This window comes from Triturus cristatus, chromosome 1_2, assembly GCF_964204655.1.
Source record: "Triturus cristatus chromosome 1_2, aTriCri1.1, whole genome shotgun sequence".
NCBI classification, from domain to species: domain Eukaryota; kingdom Metazoa; phylum Chordata; class Amphibia; order Caudata; family Salamandridae; genus Triturus; species Triturus cristatus.
This window is the reverse complement of record NC_140580.1, coordinates 830,760,999-830,773,316: the sequence shown is the minus strand read 5'-3', so window position 1 is coordinate 830,773,316 and position 12,318 is coordinate 830,760,999. Positions and strand designations below refer to the sequence as shown.

The following is a 12,318-nucleotide window of genomic DNA, read 5'->3' as shown; positions in this document are numbered from 1 at the left end:
AATTGGCCCATTATGATGCGGCTCAGAAGCCTATCGAGCCGCATCGTAATCTGCCCCTATATCGTTCATCAGCAAAACGGCATTTCACTTGGTAATTTTGTAAATATTTCAGTGGAAAATGTGCCGATTGCAAATCACAGTGTGCTACTTCATGCTTTAGTTACTTATTTGTTAAAACAGATAGTTTTTAAACATGATTTGAGAAACATACTGTTAATGAACTAAGAGGCAAGTCAAGGGGTGTCATGTGAAACCTATAGGAGGCTAGATTTGTATTATATATGGGGCAGAAGATTAATTTATTAAATCAAACAATAGTTTTTTGTGCAATAGACATGCTAAATTAACATATTTGAAGGTGCTATCAAAAAGGATAATGCTTAAATTACTTACTGGTAATTGCATTCCTCTGAGTCCTCTTCCCTTGCTTCTATCTATTACAACAATGAGGCATTCCTGCCTTACCAGACACCCATACCACATGATCTTTATCACCAATAAAAACTACCCTCCTTCCTCCTGTAATATCACGTAAACCGACAACACCAATGGATGGTTGGCCTGGACTACCAGGGAGGGGGGGGGGGGGGATGCATGCAATTAATAGTAGCGAGTGAAAAGGACTCAGAGTAATGCAATTACCGGTAAGTAATGAAGCATTACATCATCGTCTCCTCCCTCGCTTTCCTTCATTACACAATGAGATGTACAAAGCCAAACAGGGCAACCAAAATTGGTAATGCACTAAATGATGTTTATTAAACAACACACGCAAAGAATCAATAGAGAGTGGACCACTTGTCCTGTGTCGCCAGGGTCTATTTGCTCTTGGTTCCGTCATAAAAGAACCCTCACAACTGTACACAGGCGCGAAGGTGGTATTTACTGGGTCACCGCTAATGTGTACTAGTACAGCATCATCATAGGGTCTTTTTTAGTATGTATGCTGTCCTCCGCCAGGAGGAAGACCAACTGGTAAAACAGTAGCGTCCAGAGATGAATATGAGGGAGGGAGGGTGTGAGAAGTGCTCTTGATAAAGTGAGGTTAAAATTCTCTTAATCACTTTTTTTAATGAGACTTTATTGAGAGAATGTTGAAAAAGAGAAAAATAAAAATGTTGAAGTAAGGATATAGACCGAGTTACTGGTCTACCGTACTTTTAGATGTCAAGGGTCAGGGTCAACATGTTTCAGCCTTCTGTAAAAGTCTAAAGGATTTCGTCAGGACCGATCTGAAGGAAGGCGCGTTGTGGCTCCTTGGGTAGTGAAAATTATTCACTAATTATGTGTATAAGGGTCAGATCCATGGTATCTGTGCCTAGTAGAAAAAGGAAAACAACAGCATTGGGTATTCCTAGGGACACAAAATAGAAATCATATTGTGTCACAATGGTTTACTGGAGTGCTACTGTCCTGTTTGAAAAGGTGAGGTTAGTGGCTTAGTGAACTACTGAGAGAATCCGGGCAAGTGGCGAGAAGGGCGGCTATTCAGAATTGTAAAAAGACAAGTTTCGCAAGTTAAAAATAACATCTTATGGTCGTAAATGTACGTGGAATCGGGCGTTCTAGTTGCCTGTAGAAGGTGCAGCTATTAGAGTGCTTTATCGTATGCTCGTGTGGACTCCAAGTATGTTACAGAACAAACGAGTTAAGCTGTGCGTATCACGGTGCAGAAAGAGAGTAAGTGTTAGAATCCGCGAGTAGGTTTAAAAGGCTGTGCCGCTCGTGTCTTTACGAGTGTAAAGGTCAAGTACTATATTGAATGTTACAAACAATATACACACAGAGCCTACCCCACAATTTGTCGATAATTACAACTTTACCTCATAAAGGTGCAAATTGCACTTCTTGGTGGTACCCGAGAGGCATTCACGGAACTATGTTCTAAAATAATAGGAAAGAATGTAAAAAAGGAGTTAGATGCGTCTTACTTTCTTGTAGCGCGTTTCCGCATTCGTGGCGGCCATCAGTGCTTACCGATTCCGTAAAGTCATTGACTTGTTCTGCCTCTGTTCGTGGTATCCCCGGTGACGCGGGACCGCTCAAAGTTCCGGTTTACTTAAAGAAAAATCATGGAGATGGGAAAAAGACTAGTGGAATAATTCCCGTAAGTCAATAGACATTGATACAAATAAAGAGATAGAATAGAGGCTTAGGTCATCTCGTACTTAATTCAAATAGTAGATGTGATTAAACTAATTATGAATCTCAGTTCGTATTTTAACTGGTGAGTGTAGAAAGAGTATTCATATGGCTAATGTAGTGTCACTATATTGCCGGACCTCAGTCAATGGTGATAGTGGTTAGATCATGAAGTCTACATCATGCCAGTGTGTACCACGGGATATTATCGTTCAGGCCTCGTTTGTCTGTGCCCAAGCGATTGATCCAACGTTGTTCCTTTTCAAAAAGAACACGTTCGGCGTTGTTACTTACAGTTCTTAGACTTTCCAAAACCACCCATTTGAGCTCGTTGGTGGTATGATTACTTTCTATATAATGTCTGCTCATTTTGGTGGTCAGTCTTTTACAATTGACATTGCTTTTATGTTCAGTGATCCGTAATTTGACTTTACGGCATGTCATCCCAATGTACCTCAGGTTGCAGGGGCATGTAATCATATATATTACATGCGTGGTGTTACAATTTGTATGATGACGTAGCGTCCAGGTTAGATTAGGGAGAAGTTGGATGGTCTTAGTGATTCTAGTCAAATCACACACTGAGCATGTGCCGCAGGGATAATGTCCTGTGATAGGTTCTAAGTTCCATGCCGCAGTGATCGTCTCTCTCGCTCTGTTTGGGGTCGGTCTCGTGTGGACTAGAAAGTCTTTGATGTTTCTTGTTCTTTTGTTCGCAAAACGGGGTTTTGGCCATTGTAAAGTATCTGAGGTGAGAATCCTCCAATTTCTGTTGACGATTTTTTTCACTGTGTTCGTTATGGTGTTATAAGTAGTGACACATGTCAGAAGATCTTTTGGTTCATCCCGTGTGATTGTTTGAAGGAGGTTTTCTCTCGGCTGGTTGCGAGCTCTTTTCTGACATTTGTTGATTATCCTTTTTGGGTAGTCTCTTCTTGCAAGTCTGTCACCTAGTTCCTTTGCTTGCATCTTGTAGTCCTTGAGATTACTGCAATTTCTCTTGAGTCTGAGAAATTGACTGTAGGGTAAATTGTCTCGGAGGGGACGGGGATGGAAGCTTTGATAAGAAAGTAAGCTGTTTTTTGCTGTAGGTTTGTAGTACGTTTTAGTGTGTAAGCTGTTATTCTCAGAGTAAATAGTGACGTCTAGGAAGTCAAGCAAAAAAATCGTCAACAGAAATTGGAGGATTCTCACCTCAGATACTTTACAATGGCCAAAACCCCGTTTTGCGAACAAAAGAACAAGAAACATCAAAGACTTTCTAGTCCACACGAGACCGACCCCAAACAGAGCGAGAGAGACGATCACTGCGGCATGGAACATAGAATCTATCACAGGACATTATCCCTGCGGCACATGCTCAGTGTGTGATTTGACTAGAATCACTAAAACCATCCAACTCCTCCCTAATCTAACCTGGACGCTACGTCATCATACAAATTGTAACACCACGCATGTAATATATATGATTACATGCCCCTGCGACCTGAGGTACATTGGGATGACATGCCGTAAAGTCAAATTACGGATCACTGAACATAAAAGCAATGTCAATTGTAAAAGACTGACCACCAAAATGAGCAGACATTATATAGAAAGTAATCATACCACCAACGAGCTCAAATGGGTGGTTTTGGAAAGTCTAAGAACTGTAAGTAACAACGCCGAACGTGTTCTTTTTGAAAAGGAACAACGTTGGATCAATCGCTTGGGCACAGACAAACGAGGCCTGAACGATAATATCCCGTGGTACACACTGGCATGATGTAGACTTCATGATCTAACCACTATCACCATTGACTGAGGTCCGGCAATATAGCGTCACTACATTAGCCATATGAATACTCTTTCTACACTCACCAGTTAAAATACGAACTGAGATTCATAATTAGTTTAATCACATCTACTATTTGAATTAAGTACGAGATGACCTAAGCCTCTATTCTATCTCTTTATTTGTATTAATGTCTATTGACTTACGGGAATTATTCCACTAGTCTTTTTCCCATCTCCATGATTTTTCTTTAAGTAAACCGGAACTTTGAGCGGTCCCGCGTCACCGGGGATACCACGAACAGAGGCAGAACAAGTCAATGACTTTACGGAATCGGTAAGCACTGATGGCCGCCACGAATGCGGAAACGCGCTACAAGAAAGTAAGACGCATCTAACTCCTTTTTTACATTCTTTCCTATTATTTTAGAACATAGTTCCGTGAATGCCTCTCAGGTACCACCAAGAAGTGCAATTTGCACCTTTATGAGGTAAAGTTGTAATTATCGACAAATTGTGGGGTAGGCTCTGTGTGTATATTGTTTGTAACATTCAATATAGTACTTGACCTTTACACTCGTAAAGACACGAGCGGCACAGCCTTTTAAACCTACTCGCGGATTCTAACACTTACTCTCTTTCTGCACCGTGATACGCACAGCTTAACTCGTTTGTTCTGTAACATACTTGGAGTCCACACGAGCATACGATAAAGCACTCTAATAGCTGCACCTTCTACAGGCAACTAGAACGCCCGATTCCACGTACATTTACGACCATAAGATGTTATTTTTAACTTGCGAAACTTGTCTTTTTACAATTCTGAATAGCCGCCCTTCCCGCCACTTGCCCGGATTCTCTCAGTAGTTCACTAAGCCACTAACCTCACCTTTTCAAACAGGACAGTAGCACTCCAGTAAACCATTGTGACACAATATGATTTCTATTTTGTGTCCCTAGGAATACCAAATGCTGTTGTTTTCCTTTTTCTACTAGGCACAGATACCATGGATCTGACCCTTATACACATAATTAGTGAATAATTTTCACTACCCAAGGAGCCACAACGCGCCTTCCTTCAGATCGGTCCTGACGAAAGCCTTTAGACTTTTACAGAAGGCTGAAACATGTTGACCCTGACCCTTGACATCTAAAAGTACGGTAGACCAGTAACTCGGTCTATATCCTTACTTCAACATTTTTATTTTTCTCTTTTTCAACATTCTCCCAATAAAGTCTCATTAAAAAAAGTGATTAAGAGAATTTTAACCTCACTTTATCAAGAGCACTTCTCACACCCTCCCTCCCTCATATTCATCTCTGGACGCTACTGTTTTACCAGTTGGTCTTCCTCCTGGCGGAGGACAGCATACATACTAAAAAAGACCCTATGATGATGCTGTACTAGTACACATTAGCGGTGACTCAGTAAATACCGCCTTCGCGCCTGTGTACAGTTGTGAGGGTTCTTTTATGACGGAACCAAGAGCAAATAGACCCTGGCGACACAGGACAAGTGGTCCACTCTCTATTGATTCTTTGCATCTATGAATGGAAGCCGAATGGACCACAGCTTCTCCTTCCCTCCCCATTGATTATTTTGTTATTAAACAACACAGACAAAATGTAATGGACTGCTATTCAGACACAATAGTGGGCAATACTTTAAACCCAAACACCTCAGACCGGTACACCTCCTGCGGCAATCTGGTAATGAGAGGCAAAAGTCAATGGGGAAGCCCAGGTGGCAGCCCTGCAAATCTCAGCAATGGAAGCCCCTAGGACCTCAGCCCAGGATGTAGTCATAGACCTTGTGGAACTACCCTGAACACCCAAGGGAGAAACCCGACCAAAAGCTTTGTAGGCCAGTGAAATCAAAGTCCAAACCCACCGACTCAGAGAAGAAGAGGAAGGCCACAGCCCCTTATTAACTGTGTCAAAATTCACAAACATGGAATCGGAAAGTTATCCAAATAAATCAGAAAGGCCCTCCTGACATCCAAACACTACAGCCGCATTACTTCCTCAGAAGGAGACTCGAAAAAAGAAGGCAAAATCAACTCCTGGTCACTATGGAACTGGGAATCTTCTTTAAGACGAAAGGAAAGAAGAGGTTTCAAAATGTGGCTGCCTTCAAAAACCCTACAAAAAGGAGGCTTAAAAGACAAAGCGCCCAGATCACTCAAACGCCTAGCGGATGAAATAGCCAACAAAAAGAAAGTCTTAAGGGACAACAAACGCAAATCCACAGAGTCCAGAGGCTCAAACGGAGGAGCCATCAATGTTCCCAAAACCAAAGAGAGATCCCACGAAGTGAAGTGCTTCAGAGAAGGAAGAACATTTTTCAACCCTTTGAAAAGACGCCCCACGAAACCACTGAGATCAAACAGATTGTTCCAAGCACCCCTAAAAGCCTCAATAGCAGCCCATTGAAACTTAAGGGAGGCAACCTTCAACCCCAAAGAAGCCCCCTCCTGCAGAAAGAGCATCACATCAAACAAGTCAGAAGAAGTAGAGTCCAAACCCTTACCCTGACACCACTTACTGAAGGAACGCCAATGACACAAGTAAGAGTCAGAGCCAAACTAGCAGTAACCCCCTTATGCAGCAGACCTAGCCGTTCAACCTCCAGGCCCCTAACCGTATCCTGGACAGAACATCCCGTAGCAACACAGGGAACACCAAGGGGGAGGGAGTCAGTGGCACCAACCACTCTGCCCTGCCGGAACGACCACCCCCATCAGAAACTGAGAGAAGGCCCTCAGTGCCAAGTGGACAGCCTCCAACTCCCTCCAATTCGAACACCTCCTGCTCTGCAACGGGAACCAAGAGCCCTTGATCTCAAGCACCCCCATCCAGGACCCTCAACCAGGCAGACTGGCATCCATCGTGACAAGGGCGCAGGAGGGGGAGAGACACCCCTCAGGACATGCTGCCTGACAAGCCACCAATCCAGGTCCCCCGGATCAGCGGGGAGAGTGGAATTGGAGACGACAGGGGACAACAATTAGGAGACCAATGAGCCAAGATGCGAGCCAATAGCCTGTGCAAATGAAAGCGAGCCCAGGGAACCAGAAAACCCGCTGCCACCAGATCCCCCTGAACCTGGAGCCGATGTACTACCACCGGGATGGTCCTGCCCAAAAGGCCTAGATTGTGGCACTGGATCCTTGCCACCATTACATCTGGCACCGTGACCACACCCAAATCGGTACAAAACCTTGTCCCAATAAAGAGACGGTCCAAGCCCCAGACAAGGTAGGACTTGTCCGGATTAAGAAAACCATGCACCTGCAAAATGGCTAGCACCTCCCCTGTGTGCTTGCGAGCCAACAGTCTTGTGGCAGCGTGAACCAACCAATCGTCTAGGTAAGGATGAAGGAAGATCCCGTGACGGTAAGCCACCGTCACCAAAGGGGCCAACAGCTTCGCAAAGACTCTTGGGTGGACTTCAGACTCAATGGCGATACAGCAAACTGAAAGTGGTCGTCCGCTATTGCAATTTTCAAAAATCTCTGATGATCTAGAGCAGGGATACTCAAAGTACGGTCCGGGGGCCGCATGCGGCCCTCCTAACCTTTAATTGCAGCCCCCTGGTCAACAGCAGCACTGAGCTGCTGTTCACTTAACACAGCAGGAAAATTCAAAAAGCTGCGAAACAAACCTTTCATCACCCCGACCCACCCATTGGTGCCATTGGTGCGGCCCTCGGGCATACCACAGACAGTACTTTGTGGCCCCCAGGGAAATGTTAGCGAGTACCCATGATCTAGAGCAATGGGAACATGGAGGTAGGCGTCTTGGAGACCGATGGAAGTCAAAGTCCCGGACGCCTACCAAGGGATTATGCACAGTAAGGTCACCATCTTAAATTAATGGTCCTGATCCACCCATTCACTCTCTTCGGATCCAGAACCAGCCTGAAACCTCCAGACACCTTCTGAACAAGAAAAATAATTGAATAGCAACCCTTTCCCCCTCTGCCACAGGAACCGGAACAATTGTCCTCTTTACTAGAAGAATCTGAACCTCCTCTAAAAGAGCCCATTTCTTCTCCAGATCCCTGGGGTTAGGAGTACAGATGGTGCCCCAGCCGGGAGGCAGATTGACTAATTCGATACGAATGTTCAAGGCCCATCGATCCTTCACATCCAGTCTCCAGGCATCAAGGAAAATCAAAAACCTGCCGCCCAAAGGAATCAACGACCCCCCACAATATATGTCAGTACTTCCTCTTGAAGGATCGTTGGCCCCTGCCGAGGCCGATGACTTTTTGGGCTGGAACATGTTCCAACGATCCGAAAAGGGCCTGGAAGGTTTCCATGAGGAACGAAAGGAAGAAGAGGAAGAAGGCTTTTACCAAAAGCGAGTAAGGCTTCCCTTTGTATGGCAGAGCATGTTTAATATTCTTGAACACTTTGGTAGTCATGCTGTCCAACTTATCCCCCAACTTATCCCCAAACAGCAATTCACCCTCAAATGGGATCTTCAGTAGAGATTTCTCCGAATAGGCCGCCTTTCAATCCCTCATCCAGAAACTCCTCTGAGTCAACACCATGAAACCTGTTGCCATAGCCGATGATTTCAAGACATCCAAAGGCATGTCGGCCAGTAACTTGGCCTGGTGCTCCATATGTGGCCAACTTCTCAGAATCTGAAACAAGAGACTGAGCCACATAGCTGAATAAATACCAGTTTTCAAAGTCAGATTATCAGTGAGAAAGCCTATTTAAGCACCCCCTCAATCTTTTTTGTCATTAACATCTGAAGGAGAACAATCAGATTGACCAGAATGACATCCACCTTAACTGTGTGGAAGACAGTCCCCACTCTCCTTAAGCAAATACAGCTCCTGTGGGAACCGAGGAGCAATCCAGGTCTCGCCATTCACCAGTTATCAAGTCCTTAATTTTGCAAAGAAATGGCATAGCAAAAATGGGAGGTTTAACATATCGCAGAAACATGCCTTCCGCTGCCTCAGAGGATGGGAAAGGCGAAAAACTGAAATTCTCCCGGATGTGCTGAAGAGCTCCTCTCTACGCAGCCCCCTGCGCCTGGGCTTAGCTCTGTCATCCAATGCCCTGCCACAGCCGCCTCAATCGTAGCCTGGACCTCAGAGGCAGATAGCAAAGCAGAAGGATCAGCAGGGCCCCTGGACCTGTTCTGGCGAGCAGGAATACGCTCATCCTCCTCAGATGATGACAAAACATGTCTTGTGCTTGGATGCTTACTTCCCCACCATTATAACAATAATGAGCAAGGAACAGGCTGCCCCTTCAAATAGGCAGGAAACACCACCAAGAACCAATAAGTAGCACGAGGACCTTACTGTAAGGCGAAAGAAACCGTCTGCAGAGGAGCCGCGCGGTCCCCCAATTCGCTGCAGCCTCTCTGGCTGGTTGCCGACCCGGAAGCACAGCCCCAGCCACCGCGAGCCAGTAACACGTTTTTCCACCTTTCAACAGCCGTGCCGGCAAGGAGGGCAACGCGTCTCCCCAGCACAGCGCCTCATGGCCTCCACGCCGATCGGGCCGGCCCACAGTGCCCTGTAAGCATGCACACATGCTTTCGCCGATCCCCAGCGAAACCAGAAAGCCCAGGAAACAAAGAAAACAAGCATTGGCATAGCCAATAGGTCTCGCCTTTGGGACCTTATAAGTGTTTATCCAGAGATAATGACTTTGCCTATGTCTTTATGACTTTGCCTATGTCTTTAAGCTGTGCTGTACAGAAGTCTGCTGCATGCTGAAAAGTTATAATAAAGAAGTGTCAGAAGCATTTTTGTTACCATATATATGACCAAGAAAGCATTATGTACAACTGAACAACCATAATAAAAAAGTATTAACAATAAATAATGTCTTGAATTTTTTTGTGTGCTTTCAATGCTGGCAACTTCTATCTGCCTGTCCCAATGGTTGCTTGTTATGGGTTTTTTTGTTATGGGGGGGGCCATAAATAACAGGAGGGTGAAGGTTAGGAAATAGTACCTGTATAACAGTCCGTGAGAGAGTCAGCTAGTCAGCCAGTCAGTGACAGGGTCAGCCAGTCAGTGACAGGGTCAGCCAGTCAGTGACAGGGTCAGCCAGTGAGAGGGTCAGTTAGTGAGAGAGTCAGTTGGTGGGAGAGAGAGCGTGAGAGTCAGTCAGTCAGTGAGAGAGAGAGAGAGTCAGTCAGTGAGAGAGGTAGTCAATCAGTGAGAGTCAGTCAGTGAGAGAGAGAGTGTGAAGGAGAGTCAGTCAGTGAGAGAGAGTCAGTCAGTGAGAGAGAGATAGTCACAGTCAGTCAGTGAGTGAGAGAGTCAGTCAGTCAGTGAGAGTGTCAGAGAATCAGTCAGTCAGTCAGTGAGAGTTAGTCAGTGAGAGAGTTAGTCAGTGAGAGAGTTAGTCAGTGAGAGAGGCAATCAGTGAGAGAGGCAGTCAGTGAGAGAGGCAGTCAGTGAGAGAGGCAGTCAGTGAGAGAGGCAGTCAGTGAGAGAGGCAGTCAGTGAGAGAGGCAGTCAGTGAGAGAGGCAGTCAGTGAGAGAGGCAGTCAGTGAGAGAGGCAGTCAGTGAGAGAGGCAGTCAGTGAGAGAGGCAGTCAGTGAGAGAGGCAGTCAGTGAGAGAGGCAGTCAGTGAGAGAGGCAGTCAGTGAGTGAGAGAGGCAGTCAGCGAGTGAGAGAGTCAGTCAGCGAGAGAGAGAGTCAGTCAGCGAGAGAGAGAGTCAGTCAGCGAGAGAGTCAGTCAGCGAGAGAGAGTCAGTCAGCGAGAGAGAGAGTCAGTCAGCGAGAGAGAGAGTCAGTCAGCGAGAGAGAGAGTCAGTCAGCGAGAGAGAGAGTCAGTCAGCGAGAGAGAGTCAGTCAGCGAGAGAGAGTCAGTCAGTGAGAGTCAGTCAGTGAGAGTGAGTGAGTGTCAGTCAGTGAGAGAGTGAGTTAATGAGAGAGTCAGTCAGTGAGAGTCAGTCAATGAGAGGGTCAGTCAGTCATTGAGTGTCAGTCAGTCAGTGAGAGAGAGTTATTCAGTCAGTCAGTGAGATAGAGTTATTCAGTCAGTCAGTGAGAGAGAGTCAGTCAGTGTGAGAGTCAGTCAGTCAATGAGAGAGTCAGTCAGTCAATGAGAGAGTCAGTCAGTGAGTCAGAGAGTCAGTCAGTGAGTCAGAGAGTCAGTGAGAGAGTCAGTCAGTGAGAGAGGTAGTCAGTCAGTGAGAGAGTCAGTCAGTCAGTGAGAGAGTCAGTCAGTCAGTGAGAGTCAGTCAGTCAGTGATAGAGAATGAGTCAGTCAGTCAGTGAGTGAGAGAGAGTCAGTCAGTGTCAGTGAGTGAGTGAGTCAGTGAGTGAGTCAGTGATTGAGTCAGTGAGTGAGTGAGTGAGTGAGTGAGTGAGTCAGTCAGTCAGTGAGAGGGTCAGTCAGTCAGTGTGAGAGAGAGTGAGTCAGTGTGAGAGAGTCAGTCAGTCAGTGAGAGAGTCAGTCAGTCTGTGAAAGAGAGAGTGAGAGAGAGTCAGTGAGTTATTCAGTCAGTGAGTCAGTCAGTGAGAGTCAGTGAGTCAGTCAGTGAGAGTCAGTGAGAGAGGTAGTCAGTCAGTGAGAGGGTCAGCCAGTCAGTGAGAGGGTCAGCCAGTCAGTGAGAGGGTCAGCCAGTCAGTGAGAGGGTCAGCCAGTCAGTGAGAGGGTCAGCCAGTCAGTGAGAGGGTCAGCCAGTCAGTGAGAGGGTCAGCCAGTCAGTGAGAGGGTCAGCCAGTCAGTGAGAGGGTCAGCCAGTCAGTGAGAGGGTCAGTCAGTGAGAGGGTCAGTCAGTGAGAGAGTCCGTTGGTGAGAGAGTCCGTTGGTGAGAGAGAGAGCGTGAGAGTCAGTCAGTCGGTGAGAGAGAGAGCGTGAGAGTCAGTCAGTCAGTGAGAGAGAGAGAGAGAGAGAGAGAGAGAGAGAGAGAGAGAGAGTCAGTCAGTGAGAGAGCCAGTTAGTCAGTCAGTGAGACAGGTAGTCAATCAGTGAGAGTCAGTCAGTGAGAGAGAGAGTGTGAAAGAGAGTCAGTCAGTGAGAGAGAGTTAGTCAGTGAGAGAGAGTCAGTCAGTGAGAGAGACAGTCAGTGAGAGAGACAGTCAGTGAGAGAGACAGTCAGTGAGAGAGAGTCAGTCAGTGAGAGAGAGTCAGTCAGTGAGAGAGAGTCAGTCAGTGAGAGAGAGTCATAGAATCAGTCAGACAGTGAGAGAGTGAGAGTTAGACAGTGAGAGTCAGTCAGTCAGTGAGAGTGAGAGTGAGTGAGTCAGTGTGAGAGTCAGTCAGTCAATGAGAGAGTCAGTCAGTGAGAGTCAGTCAATGAGAGGGTCAGTCAGTCAGTGAGTGTCAGTCAGTCAGTCAGTGAGAGAGAGTTATTCAGTCAGTCAGTGAGAGAGAGTCAGTCAGTGTGAGAGTCAGTCAGAGAGTCAG

The 12,318-nt window shown here is 46.1% G+C and overlaps 1 protein-coding gene across 2 annotated transcripts in view; it reads right to left on the bottom strand.

Annotated features, from left to right (window-relative positions):
• USP48 (ubiquitin specific peptidase 48) overlaps positions 1 to 12,318 on the bottom strand; it is a 782,973-nt gene that overhangs the window by 634,848 nt on the left and 135,807 nt on the right. The window lies entirely within an intron of this gene.